General features: G+C 38.8%; 1 non-coding gene across 1 annotated transcript; it reads left to right on the top strand.

The window, feature by feature from the left end:
• Positions 1–13,204: 13,204 nt before the first annotated feature.
• LOC148545598 (small nucleolar RNA R71) lies at positions 13,205–13,308 on the top strand. Its single transcript, XR_015901910.1, has one exon. It is a non-coding gene; the product is annotated as a small nucleolar RNA R71 (small nucleolar RNA).
• The last annotated feature ends 1,437 nt before the right edge of the window (positions 13,309–14,745 follow it).

The following is a 14,745-nucleotide window of genomic DNA, read 5'->3' as shown; positions in this document are numbered from 1 at the left end:
CTGTAATTTACATTTCTTGCGTTCTATGTTTCTGCCATTTAATTTCTTGTTCTTTAAGATTCAACACTTTTATTTTCTGTTCTCTTTACTTTACTGCAATCATCCCTCTCCCTTTAATTTTCATGCAATTTAAATTTCAGTTAATTACAAATCACTCAACTAAATCTTGATTCGCTTGACTAAATCAACCACTAAACTAAAATTGCTCAATCCTTCAATCCCTGTGGGATCGACCTCACTCACGTGAGTTATTATTACTTGATGCGACCCGGTACACTTGCCAGTGAGTTGTGTGTTTGGAATTCGTTTCCACAAAATTACACATCAATCCACCTCCAAGACAACCAATCACAACTCACCCTACACCCCAAAAACCCCCAAGGCTGGCTCATTTTCACTTTGTGGCCGAAAATAGGTAGAGAGAAAAAGAGAGAAAAGTTCTTAGTTCCAAATCTTCAAAGCTTGATTTCTGCTGAACTAAAACTCAAATCAAAATTCCAATCCGACCAAAATGATCCTCTCTTCTTTCTCTACATGATCATATGACTTATCAAGGCTGGAATCAAGGTGAGTTGGCTGCACCATCTCTCTTTTGATTCGGTTTCAAGGAAACATGCTTAAATATGTGTTTTCTTGATATTCTTCCTTAGGAATCATGCTTAACTTGACTTGAGGGCCAAGAAATGTGACTTTCCAGCAAGTCTAAGGTTAGAAATCACTTCCTAATATGCTGAGTGAGATTTGGTTAGTTGAGGGTTTTTGGATTTAAAGTTGTTCTTGATGTGATTTAGGAGGAAAAAGTGCTTAAGGACCACCTGAAAGTCTAACTGAATTAGGAGCAGCAAAACTAGGTAGGGTGTCACGAAATTAATCTTGATTATTTGTGTTTGAGATGTGTGAATGTTGTATGATTTGGCTATGCTAAAAATTGGTTGCATATATGATTGATTCTTGGTGAAAATTTGGTGAAATTTTGATGAAATTTGATGAAATTCAAGCTTTAAAGTTCATGTTCTTGGGGCAGCTGGAAAAACGAAATCCTAAGCTTAAATTGAGGTTCAATTTGTGTTGAAATCATGTAGAAAAGATGGGGTTTTAGTGGCTGCTAATTTATTATGAATTATAGTAAAAATTGGTTGCTGAAAAGACTGAAAAACGGGTAAAAACAGAGAAAGAATCTGAAGAATTTATGAAGAACATGAAAAACACTTTGAGTGTGATGAAGAACAGGCCTTAGATCTTAAAAAGGGCAAGGAAGTAAAATTTTTGGTGTTTAAGGGGTTATTTAGTAATTTCTGAAAGTTAGGGTGGTAAAAGTAGAAATATTAAAAGTTACGGGTGGTAAAAAGTGAATTTTAAAGGTTAAAAGTAAAAGGTAAGTTAATTTTCGAAAATTAATGATAAAATAATAAATAATAATAAAATATTACAAAATAATATTGAATTAAAAATAATATTTTAATAAAAATAATAAAATAATGCGGAAAATGCAGTTTTCTATAAAAGCTTTAGAAAGACAACTTTAAGCGCAGAATCTCATAATTACCTTCATAAAACACTTAGGGAGTGGTAAAAACATATTAGTGAGGCAAAGATAAATAAAAGATAAAAAGTTGAAGAAAAGATAAAAATCGAAGAAAAAGTCTATAAAGTTTTAATGACAGAAAAACAGACAGAGACTAGTGAACGAACTAGGGCAACTTAGTTAGTACTTGAGTTGTGACTAGGGTTAGGTATTATATGAAAAGTTAAATTGTTTCAGTATAGACTTAATGAACCTATACTTGGGACAGGCTAACTATTCATACCGAAATTTACATAAGCTTTAAATACACATGTTAAACAGAGAAATCAGGGCAGGGTATAGAGACTAAGCGCAGAAGGCTTACTGAAAGGTTAATTGTTGCTTGAGGCAACCCAAGAGATATTATATATATATATATATATATATATATATATATATATATATTTGTTGCCTAATGCAACCCAAGAGATATTATATATATATATTTGTTGCCTAATGCAACCCAAGAGATATTATATATATATTTGTTGCTTAATGCAACTCAAGAGATATTATTTATTTGTTTGTTACTTAATGCAACCCAAGAGATGTTTGTTTATTTATCTGTTGCCCTGAGGCAACCCAAGAGTAATTTTCCGTTTCCAAGAGCATATATTTCCTGCGAGTAGAAAGCAGAGGCTGTCTCAATAGAGCTGCTAATAATTGTATGCGCATTTATTTGAACGGAAAATCGTATCCGGGAAATCGTGAACTCGTGACCGAATAAATGTCGGGAATGCAGGTGCTAACCGACACATGAGCTCATGGCCTGCGCTAGGGCTAGACATGCATCATTCTTGTCTGCGCATTATTCTCTATTGCATTCCTACTTGTGTGTGATCTATTTCTTTATGTTTGTTTGCTCGAGTGTTATGTCTGTGCTTTATCTTCTTGTATTCTTCTGCTTGTGTTCTGTTCTTTGTTTTTCTATCTATTTTTAACTTTTATTTACTACATTACTGTATTCTATTATCCATCTGCTAATCGAAAACGAATAAATGAACGTAACTAACAACCCCGACCCTACTAAGAACTCCCCAGTTCTTACCCTTTCTCTCCCTTCCTCCCGCTCAGATGGAGACGGGCGTGATCTTCTATGAGTTCGAGGACCCTTACGTCTACGAGGATCCGGTACATCACAGTTACTTCATCATGGGATTGGAACCTCGTATTAGATGATATACGTTACCTAATCGAGCTTTTCAACATCCTCTATCTAGCCCGCATTTTGACCCCGATGCTCCTTACGACTTTCCCTTATCCTGGTTACATCCTGACGCACCTGGACATCCTTTTCCTGATAATCCCGGACACCTTATACCAGCTCAACCTTTGAATGAGGCGGTACCTAAGCCTATCATTCCTGATGAGCTTGAGTTAGCTGGTGACTACGTACCTGTGATACCACCAGAGTGGGATTTTCCCCCTGAGCCGATCCCTGACTTTTCCACAGCCTGATGAGCTGGCACTACCGGACGGTGGGGTAGCTCCTATATACGCGAACGGCGAATGGTTTTGTACATAGTGACAACAGTGTTTCTGGTGGATCTGAGGATATAGTTGTAGCTACGGATGATGAGGAGGAGGAGGATCCTGAGATAGAGATAGAGTAGGATGAGGAGATGGACAAGCCTCACGGTGATTCTCCGAACGGCCACGTGTAGATATAGTTTGACTGCGGAAGGGGCATTTTTTTTATGACACTCTAGTCTGACATTATCTGATAGTTAGTCTCTCACTTGTGTTAGTACACCCGAGAGCTAGGAGCTATATAGTGGTTAGGCTAGCCTGGGCGCCAGTTTAGTGGCTTTTTGTATGGGCCAGGCCCTGGGAGTGTCGTGTATATATTAGCTATGTAGGATGACGAGGATGTAAACTGACTTGATCTTGTGTAAACACTACATGTTTTGTTATAGTGTACATGATGTATATTATCAGCTGTGTTTCTATGTTTATTTATGCTTCCTTTCTATTTCTCTCAATGTATGCCTGTTTATTTCACCTTGTTATCCGCAACGATATAAAAAAAAGTTACCCGTAAAATTGGCATCGCTCTAACAAGGAACAGGCTCATATATTAAATAATAGTTAATAATTAGGAAGGAAAAGTTAGTAACACTTAGCTTCTTGTATGACCATAGCATACTGGGAGTTTGGTCGTTACAAAGAGCACTAAAATCTACTCTAAAATCCAACCAAGCATTTCATCAAACACTTGGAAGGCACTAAAGAAAAGCATAGTAAATGGACAACAAAAATAGAATCTAACAACAATTATGGCAATGAATTAACAACAACAATCAAAGGAAACACAATTATTATGAATTACCTAAACTTGAATTGAAAGAAAAGAGAAGGAACAAGAGTAGATCTACAACAAAATATAGAAGCAACATAAAGGAAATTACAACAAAAAAGTAAAGGAATCATAAATGCAACAACAAAGAATTGAGAAGAAGAAGAAGTAGAGACATGAATCAAAACCTAGATCTAAGAACTAAACTAATCCTAATTCTAATCCTAGAGAGAAGTGAGAGCTTCTCTCTCTAAAACTACTCTAAACTAATCCTAATGAATGTAAATGATGCTCAGTGTTGATTCCCTTCAATCCTTGGTCCTTTAAATGCATTTTGGCACCAAAGTTGGTTGCAAATTAGGCCCTACAGCTCCTCAAAATCGCTGGGCACGTTTTCTATTAAAATATCATGTGGGGCCACCGATGCGTATGCGTACAGCACGCGTGCGCGTCCTTGAGGTTTTTCGCGATCCATGCATGCGCGTACGGTGCGCATGCGTGTGGATGAAGATATCCAAATCTTTGGCTTTTTCATGTGTTCTCCACTTTGCATGCTTTCCTCTCCATTCCCTTGATCCATTCCAAGCCCTTTTCAACCTGAAATTACTTAACAAACAGATCAAGGCACCTAGTGGAATCAAAGGTGAATTAAATTTAGCTAATTAAGGACTAGAAAGCATGTTTTCACACTTAAGCATAAATTGGGAGACAATCATGAAACCATGCTATTTCATTGGATAAATGTGGGTTAAAAGGTTATAAAATCCTCTAAATTCAACACAAGATAAACCCTCCAAATGGGGTTTATCACTACTTTATGAGTCTTGGCCGTGACCCTAAGCATTTTGTTTTCCAGTATTACCACCGGATACATAAATGCCACAGACACATAACTGGGTGAACCTTTTCAGATTGTGACTCAGCTTTGCTAGAGTCCCTAGTTAGAGGTGCCCAGATCTCTTAAGCACACTCTTTTTGCTTTGGACCACGACTTTAACCGCTCAGTCTCAAGCTTTTCACTTGACACCTTCACGCTACAAGCACATGGTTAGGGACAGCTTGGTTTAGCCGCTTAGGCCAAGATTTTATTCCTTTGGACCCTCCTATCCATTAATGCTCAAAGCCTTGTGATGCACATAAACTAGTTATGCTACGATTTAGGAAATTGCACGATCGGCAAAATTCCTTCCGGCAAGTGCACCGGTTATCGTCGTCAAGTAAAAACTCACAATAGAGTGAGGTCGAATCCCACAAGGATTGGTTGATTGAGCAATTCGGATTAGAAGTGTGTTCTAGTTGAGCGGAATCAAGAATTGAGATGAGAATTGCGGAATGTAAAATTGGCGGGAAAAGTAAATGACAAGAAAATTAAATGGCCGAATCTTAAATTGCATGAATTAAAGAGCAGAATGTAAATTGCTGAAATTAAAAGGGAATGGGGGTGATTGCAAGAATTGAATTGCAGAATGTAAAGAGAAAGTGAAATCAGAAATGGGGAATTCATTGGGTTTAGGAGATATTGAAATCTCCGAATCAAAACATGTATATCTCTTCCTCAACCAATGCATTCATTGAATTTTGCTTGGCAATCTTATATGATTGGATCCCAATTCCTTGGCTCACCAATGCTCTCTAAAAACAAACAAATTCCCAATCCCTTGGTTTAAATGTTCATAAGAAGAGATGATGCTTGATCACTGATTATACCACACAATTTCATGAACCACAATTTGGTAGGATTACATGTCACAATATCCATCCAAACCCCAATCCAATCCACTGTGAGAAAGCTTCTCTAGCATGAATCCTCCATTCCTTTCCCAAGGCTCCGAAGGATTCCAAGTATGAGTAGTCTCTTTCCCAAGACAACTACTCAATGGAATTAGATCGAGAAGCTTTCTAACAAAATTCAAGAGAAAAGATTGAAGAAGAAGATAAACTATTATTGATTCATTGAATTACAATAGAGCTCCCTAACCCAATGAAAGGGGGTTTAGTGAATCATAGCTCTGAATTCAATTACAAAGAAAAGGAAAAACTAGCTCAAAGTGAAAGTAAAGTCCTCTCTAACTTAACTTCTATCCTATTTATACACTTTCTATATTGAGCTTCAGTTGTGCTTCTTGGGCTTTGAGGCCTCTCCTTGCTTTCCTTTTGCCTTGGGTTTATGATCCATAATCTTGATGAGGTTGTTGATCCAAGTCCTGTAACATTTATTGAGCCAACTTAGTGATAATCAAATAATGACACATGACTCAACAAATTGAGATTTCAAACTCATCAATCCTTCAGGCCCAATCCCATAAACCATGATATTCAATTGGGTTTCATACCAAAGTAAGTTTAAGTTAATAATTGTGCTCAAAGACTAACTTAAATCACAATATTTTTGGCCCAGAAACCCTTTTCAAGAGTGGCGTTTAAGTTGTAGTTTAAGCTTAAACTGCAACTTAAACGCCAGATACTTCCAGTGAGGCCATTTGTAAAAGCACGTTTAAGCTTCAGTTAAGGTTAAACTGAAGCTTAAACGTGGAAATGGAAGAATGGTAGCCCTGGAGAGTAATGTAGTCGAACACGTTTAACCTCCAGTTTAAGGTTAAACTGGAGGTTAAACGTGGAAAAGGAATGAGGCATCCTGGAGGTCGAACACGTTTAACCTCCAGTTTGAGGTCAAACTGGAGGTTAAACGTGGAAGCTTGGAATGGTGGCCCTGGAGGTGTCGAACACGTTTAACCTCCAGTTTGGGGTCAAACTGGAGGTTAAACGTGGAGGTGGAGAGAGCAACCCTGGAGTGGAGAAACTATCGAACACGTTTAACCTCCAGTTTGAGGTCAAACTGGAGGTTAAACGTGGAAGCTTGGAGAGAGCAACCCTGGAGTGGAGAAACTATCGAACACGTTTAAGCTCCAGTTTGAGTCAAACTGGAGCTTAAACGTGGAATGGCCCCTGGTACTCTTCCTGGTTCTGGCGTTTAACCTCCAGTTTGAGGTCAAACTGGAGGTTAAACGTGGAACTCCTCCCTGGGTGGCTTACTCATTCTGGCGTTTAACCTCCAGTTTGAGGTCAAACTGGAGGTTAAACGTGGAATGCTCCTTAAGTGAGGCTTTTCATTCTGGCGTTTAACCTCCAGTTTGAGGTCAAACTGGAGGTTAAACTTCAATCCCAGCATTTCTTATCCTTCATGATTTTGGCGTTTAAGCTCCAGTTTAGGCTTAAACTGGAACTTAAACTCCACATGTTATATACAAGCTTCCTTTATTGATTTTGTTGCTTCCTTGCTTAGCCTCTTCTTCCCTGAAATCATCCAAACAATTGCATCAAAGTCTTGCAAAATTTCATGAGAAATCTTTCATTCATAGCATTTAAGTAATATAACTAAAACTCATGGAATTTGCATCAAAATCATATTGTTTGGATGGTTCATTACTTTGTTCTTCATTTACCCATTTTTGGTTACTTTAAGCTCAAGAAAATGCATAAAACAACTAAAACTAACAGAAAATTGCTAGTGAAACTAGCCTATGATGCCTTGGCATCACAACACCAAACTTAATACTTGCTTGTCCCTAAGCAAGTCCTGAGTTAATTGAGAAGAAAGTATGAAACAGAAAGCAATTACATTGGCTATATTAGCAAGCATTTGAAGTTCATCAGAAGGGTTTTATGCAGAAAGTTGCAGCATCACTTTTTCATACTTATCAGGTAGGATTATCACTTTTTCATTGCATCCATCAAAAATTGCTATGGCCTCTTGTTATTCTTATGTCTTTAGCACTTTTCTCTTCTTTGTTTTTCTTTTCTTTTTCTTAGAGCTTCTTTTGCTCCTTGTTTGCTTAGTGTCATGTGTTGCACAAGCCTTTGGCATTTTCTTTTTCTTATCAGTGCACTACACATATCCACCTTAGGCATTTTAGTTCACATTTCTTCTTGAGACATTAGTGCCCAGCACCTCTTTGTGTGACTAAATGTTTTGTATTTAGGTTGCTCTTGATAGTGGACTTTTGGTTGATAATCCCGGGTTAGTTAACCCAAGTTACCAAGTGTTGAAACACTCCTCAGAACATATTCATCCAAGCATATCCTTAATACATAAACACCACAGGCATTTGTCTCAGAAGTTCAAACCATTGGTGCCTAGCTTATTTTCTCAATTTTTTTGCTTTTTGGTTGCCTTTTTCCGTGGCTATTTTCCTTTCCTTTTTCTTTCTTTTTCATAGCCAAAGACATTTATTCATCAAGATCCATAGACAATTTGTACTTCTACATAAAAAAATGATAATTCTACACTCTAATTTTAGTGATGTGACTAAACAATCAAGCATGCATACCACCACTTAATTCTACTTGATTTGTCACTAATTTAGCCAAGTTACTTTTGTTCAAACTTTTCTTTTATTTTTGAAACAGAACAAGCATGGCACGCACTTGTTTAAGAAGGTGAAGTTATATCCAAACATCTAGGCATTCACTTTATTCAAAGCACTTAACAAACACACATACTTAAAAAAAAACGACTCATAAAAAAAAAAAAAGACTCCACCTAACACTTAGATGATTTATGATGAAAACATTCATAAAGACAAGTCACCAATTATCATTTGATTATTAAGGAACGAGACCACCTCTTATTTATTGCTTGGTTCTTCTTAATTCTTGGGATCCTGCTTCTTCTTGCTTCCTGCCTCTTTTTGACCACTTGTGCTTCCTTTGTCTTTTCTTATGAGCTTTTTCCAGAATCCAGCCTTTTTCATCGTTTCTTCCACTCCTTTTTCAAGGATCATTGCCTTGTTTATTTCTCCTTCTTTCCTCCCTTTGAAATACTCATCATAAGCTGGGAATGCTGGGTCCATCTTGTGTAGATGTTCCCCTATGTAGTTAAGCTTGATTTGCGAACTGATGTTGTAGTCAGCTTGGACTGAGTATCTTGCATTCTGTAAAGTAGTGGCTTCCTTGATTGCCAAGACATTGGCATCTTGGTGTTGGCATATGTGGCTGAAGGATTCCTGTAAGTGTAGATTTTGTTCCCTTTGCAGATCAAAGAATCTTGATTCAAAGTTCCTTTGCATATCCATCATTTTTAGATGAAAGTCTTCTTGTCTTTCCTGAGACCTCATGTATTGTTGAGACATTCCTTCCATGATTTCCTGCATTCTGCTCATATCCATGGGGTCTCTGGGAATACGTTGTCTTCTTTCAGGAGTTGCTTGCTCTTCTTGCTCTTCTTCTCTGTCTTCTCCTTCTTGTCTTTCTTGTTCTGCTTCTTGCTCGGCTTCCACTTGTTGCCCTTCTTCATTTCTTCTTCTTGTATGTCTTGGAGGAGTTGGGCCAAGAGTCATTCTGTGTGCAGTTATGGCCAGCCCAGGATATAGCCAATTAGGTCTTTCATCCTCAAGTGGTACTTTGGCATCGATGCATAGTCTAATGATGGTGCTAGGGAAATGAAGCCAGGATTCAGGGTCACTTTTCTCACTAAACTCTTGTATCTGTTCAGCAATGAGTTTATGAACTTTGATCTCTCCTCCAACCATAATGCAATGTAGCAAGATGGCTCTTTTAGGGACTATTTCTGAAGAGTTTGCAGTGGGTAGGATGGATCTCCTAACTATTGCATACCACCCTTTAGCTTCAGGTGTTAGGTCTCCTCTTCTCAAGACTCTTGGAGCCCCTCTTGTTTTTCTCACCCATTCAGCTCTGATGGCACAAAGGTCTTCAGCAATAGTTGTATAGTCAGGTTCTCCTCTCATCCTTTCGTCATAACTTGCTTGGCTGAAATGTATGTTTTTCAGGCCAAGAGTTTTCATGATTGCTTTGGGACTGAAGTCAACCTCCACCCCTCTCACATAGCTTTTGTATGTGGGGTTCTTGGTTTGATCCTCCCTTACTGCATTTGCATAAAACTCCTTCACCAAGTTGATGTTGATTCTAGTGATTGGCTTAGTTAGGAGCTCCCACTTCCTCTTTTTGATCTTTTCCCAAACACCTGGGAACTCATCCTTTTCAAGTTCAAAGGGGACCTCAGCTAGTACCGTTTTAGGTCTCATCCATTCGGCTTGAATCTCATGGAACACTGATCTGTATCTCCATGCATCGAATCCCCTGTTTTCCTCCATTGGCTGCTTGTCTTTTCTTCTTTTGTGGCTAGATGAGGCTGCCATTTTGGTAAGTGACAACTAAAGTTGACAAGGTGAAGCAAGAAGTGTTGTTGGAGGTGTGGTGAGATTGTTTTCGGCAAGAGATGGTTATGCTATGATGAAGGAAAAAGTGTATGAAGGAGGATTGATGGTGTAGGACTCGTTCCCTAAGTGGTTCTTTATAGTGCCCATGAGTGCAAAATGAACGGCTAGGGTGGTTTGTGAAGGGTGGCTTGATGGTAAATATATGAATTGTAGATAAGGACGCTTGGCTTTTCATTTTCTTGGAAGTATTCTAGATGCATTAGGTTGTACATGTAGCTTTCTTTTCTTGCAGAACTTCCTTTTCCCATGTGTTAATTTCAAAGATTTATGAATTTTCTTTTTGACCAAGCACGTCCCTCCCTTTGTCTTTTTCCTCCATTTTTGTCTTTTCTTTTGTACCTGCACAAACAAACAAATTTGCTATCATTTTTCGGTCCATGTGAATTATGAATAGTATTTGCACATGTAAATCAATGCTTGTCTTTGTGAGCTTATAGCCGTGACTTCTACATGTATGCACACTTATTATTTGGACACCAAACTTAGTTTTTGGTTAAGTCTCCTGATGACATGACATCCATATTGGTTGTCCTTAATGAGTGTGCATATTTCTACTAAATCATAGTCACCTTGGCTCTTTGATTCTAAACAAAGTGACTACCCTAAGTAATTGAAACTAAAGCATTAAAACATATGAATGGTATACTTGTCATGAATTTTGAAATCCAGAGGAACTTCTTGCTTTTCATAAACTGTGTTCAAAAAGAACACCAAACTTAATGTTTGGTTGTGCACCTTGAATGAAAGATGGAATTCAATTTGAGTAAGATTTGGGAGTGCCATCAGGCACACCAAACTTAGAGACCAATTGTAATTTACATGCACGGTTTAGTGCACTTAATCAATAGTTGTCCTGAGGATTCAAGTTCATGCATAAGAAACCATACTTTATTAGATGTAAAGCAAAGCACTAAAGATTAAGGATACTAAAAACATGGGTTGCCTCCCATGAAGCGCTTCTTTAACGTCACTAGCTTGACGGTTGTCCCTTGTTAGGGTGGATTGTAGTGCTTGACGTCCTCTCCTCTCACTATGAAAACGTCCCCTCTTGATTCATTCATGACCTCTAAATGTTCCAAAGAAAGAACTTTCTTTATTGTGAACACTTGAGGGAGCTGAGAAGGAATGGTCTTGAGGCCAGGTGGGATTGGCAGATAATGACTTGAGATCACTTTATCTCCTGGAGAAAAACCTTCAGTGGGAATTTTCTTGTTTCTCCATCCTCTTGGCAATCTCCCTATCACTCTTCCCTTTCTCTTGAGGATTTCTTCATTGCCCTTTATGTCAGGAGGATCCTTCTGATCTGTTTCCACTGATTCTTGTGGCTCTAACTCTTGCAACTCTTGTTTGCCTTCCAATGACTGTTTTAGAGTCTCAGCTGCTGGATTACTTTCCTCCAAACACGGATAGCTACTATCATCTTTAGGCTTTTCAGATTCTGGTTCAGGCTCAGATGCAGGTTTGAAGACTTTGAAAATGAGCTGTTCATCATGTATTCTCAGAATTAGTTCTCCTTGTTCTACATCTATGAGTGCTCTAGTAGTGGCTAGAAATGGTCTGCCCAGAATTATAGGGTGCAAATAGCTTTCCTCCATGTCCACAATGACAAAGTCTGTGGGGAAGTAATAATCTCCCACTTTCACCAGCACATTTTCAACTACCCCTTCAGCTTGCTTCTGAGTTTTGTCAGCCAGTTGTATGATTACATCAGTGGATCTCACCTCATTCAGTTGTAGCCTCTTCATAAGAGTTAGAGGCATCACATTTATGCTAGCTCCTAGATCACAGAATCCTCTGTCAATTTTTGTTTCCCCAATGATGCAAGGGATATGAAAACTTCCTGGGTCCGTTTTCTTAGAGAGGGTGTCCTTCTTGATGAGAGCACTGCATTCTTTGTTCATTGTTACAGTTTGTCCTCCCTTCAAAACTCTTTTCTTGCTTAACAATTCCTTTAAATACTTGATGTGTGTGGGCATTTGATGAAGAATCTCAAGAAAAGGAATATTGACATGAAGAGAGTTAAATGTCTCTAGAAACCTTGAATAGGTTTTCTTTTTTTCACCTCCTCCTAACCTTTCAGGAAATGGTGCTTTTGGTTGGTATATTTCCATCATGCCTTTTTGCAGTTCCTTGGCTTGCTCAGTTCCACCTTCCTGCCTAACTTCTTCCACACCTTCTTTCAAGATTTCTGGTTCGTGCTCTGAGGGCCTGATTCCTTCTTCTGAGACTTCCTTCAATACGGTGATGGCCTTGCATTCTTCCCATCTTACTCTCTTTTGTTCCCCTTTAGGATTCTTTTCTGTGTCACTAGGGAACACTGCAGTTGATTTGGGGGCCTGTCGAGATAGCTCTCCTACTAGAGATTCCATCCATTTGAGTTTTTCACCATGGTTTCTTAAGGTAGTCCTCACATCATCCCTGAAGCTTTTCAATTCAATTATGTCTTGACTCATGGTTGCCATCATTCCTTCCATCCGGTTTAATTGATCTTGAAATTGTTGGTTAGGATTGGGTTGGGTAGGTTGATTACTTTGGTCATGGTATGACGATTGGGGGTAAGTGTGTTGTGTGGCTTGGTATGATCTTTGGTTGGAGTTTTGGTATGTGGAATTGTTTTGTTGGTTGTGGTTGTAAGGTTTGTGGTTTTGTGGTTGGGTTTGTTGGTTTCCCCACCCAAAGTTTGGGTGGTTTCTCCAGCCTGGGTTGTAAGTGTTGGAGTGTGGATCATATGATTGCCTTTGTTGGTTTCCCACATAATTGGCCTCTTCCCAATCACCTCCTTCAATGCCTACTTCCTCTTGATCTTGTGTGTGTATTGCAGTCACTTGCTTTGTTTCTAATTGCCTGGTAAGTTCTGCTAGTTGCTTGGCAAACACCTTGTTTTGGGCCAGAATTGTATCAACCTGGTTCAGCTCCATGACTCCCTTAGTGTTGTGCCTTTCTGATGCATAGTAGTATTCATTTTCAGCCACTGTCTCGATCACTTCAATGGCTTCTTCCACAGTCTTTTTCTTGTTCAATGAACCTCCTGATGAATGGTCTACAGCCTTCCTTGATTCATAAGAGAGCCCATCATAGAAGATGTGCAATTGCACCCAATCATGGAACATGTTTGGTGGGCATTTCCTTGTCAAGTCCTTGAATCTCTCCCATGCCTCGTAGAGAGTTTCACCATCTTGTTGTCTAAAAGTCTGGACCTCAGATCGAAGCCTATTGACCTTTTGTGGAGGGTAGAAACGTGCCAGAAACTTGCCTTCCACCTCATCCCATGTGGTTAGACTCCCCCTTGGGAATGATTCCAGCCACTTAGCTGCCTTGTCCCTAAGTGAAAATGGGAACAAGAGCAGTTTATAGGCATCTTCCTGGACTCCATTGGACTTCACAGTGTCACAAATTCTCAGGAATTTTGTGAGATGTTGGTTTGGGTCTTCATTAGCATTTCCTCCAAAGGAACAATGATTTTCCACCAATGATATTAGCTGTGGCTTGAGCTCAAAATTGTTGGCCTGAATGGGTGGTTTCTGGATGCTACTACCACAATTCCCAGAGGTTGGGTTTATGTATGAACTAAGAACCCTCCTCTCAGGAATGGCATTGTTTCCATCAGCTCTCTCATGGTTGTGAACTTCTCTATCCATGTTGAGATCTAGAGCTTCCTCAAAATTGTCCTCATATTCTCCTTCAGATTCCTCTTCTCCCACTACTCTCTTCCCTCTTGCTTCCCTTCTAAGTCTATGAAGGGTCCTTTCCGGTTCGGTATATGGAGGAGTTGATGTCTCTCCTCTCCTACCTGTCATACAAGAACACGGCTCAAACACAAACAAGTAAAATACTCTTGGTTAATGGAAGAGTATGGTTAGATCAATTGAGGAATTAAATCAAACAGTTAGTGAGTCAGTGAGTTAGTTGCATGAATTTAAAGGCATAAAGAAGGAAAGCATGTAACCAAGTGCAGAAATTAAAATTCAACAAATATCTAGAACAGAATTAACAAAGCAAGAGAAAATTGCTCAATCTAGTTAGCTTCCAATTTGAGAATTGTCAATCGAAAACCAATCCCCGGCAACGGCGCCATAAACTTGATGCACATAAACTAGTTATGCTACGATTTAGGAAATTGCACGATCGGCAAAATTCCTTCCGGCAAGTGCACCGGTTATCGTCGTCAAGTAAAAACTCACAATAGAGTGAGGTCGAATCCCACAAGGATTGGTTGATTGAGCAATTCGGATTAGAAGTGTGTTCTAGTTGAGCGGAATCAAGAATTGAGATGAGAATTGCGGAATGTAAAATTGGCGGGAAAAGTAAATGACAAGAAAATTAAATGGCCGAATCTTAAATTGCATGAATTAAAGAGCAGAATGTAAATTGCTGAAATTAAAAGGGAATGGGGGTGATTGCAAGAATTGAATTGCAGAATGTAAAGAGAAAGTGAAATCAGAAATGGGGAATTCATTGGGTTTAGGAGATATTGAAATCTCCGAATCAAAACATGTATATCTCTTCCTCAACCAATGCATTCATTGAATTTTGCTTGGCAATCTTATATGATTGGATCCCAATTCCTTGGCTCACCAATGCTCTCTAAAAACAAACAAATTCCCAATCCCTTGGTTTAAATGTTCATAAGAAGAGATGATGCTTGATCA

The sequence above is a fragment of the Arachis ipaensis genome, chromosome B9 (genome assembly GCF_059453495.1).
Source record: "Arachis ipaensis isolate K30076 ecotype BB chromosome B9, ASM5945349v1, whole genome shotgun sequence".
Classification (NCBI taxonomy): Eukaryota; Viridiplantae; Streptophyta; class Magnoliopsida; order Fabales; family Fabaceae; genus Arachis; species Arachis ipaensis.
This window is presented reverse-complemented; position numbering and strand designations above follow the sequence as displayed.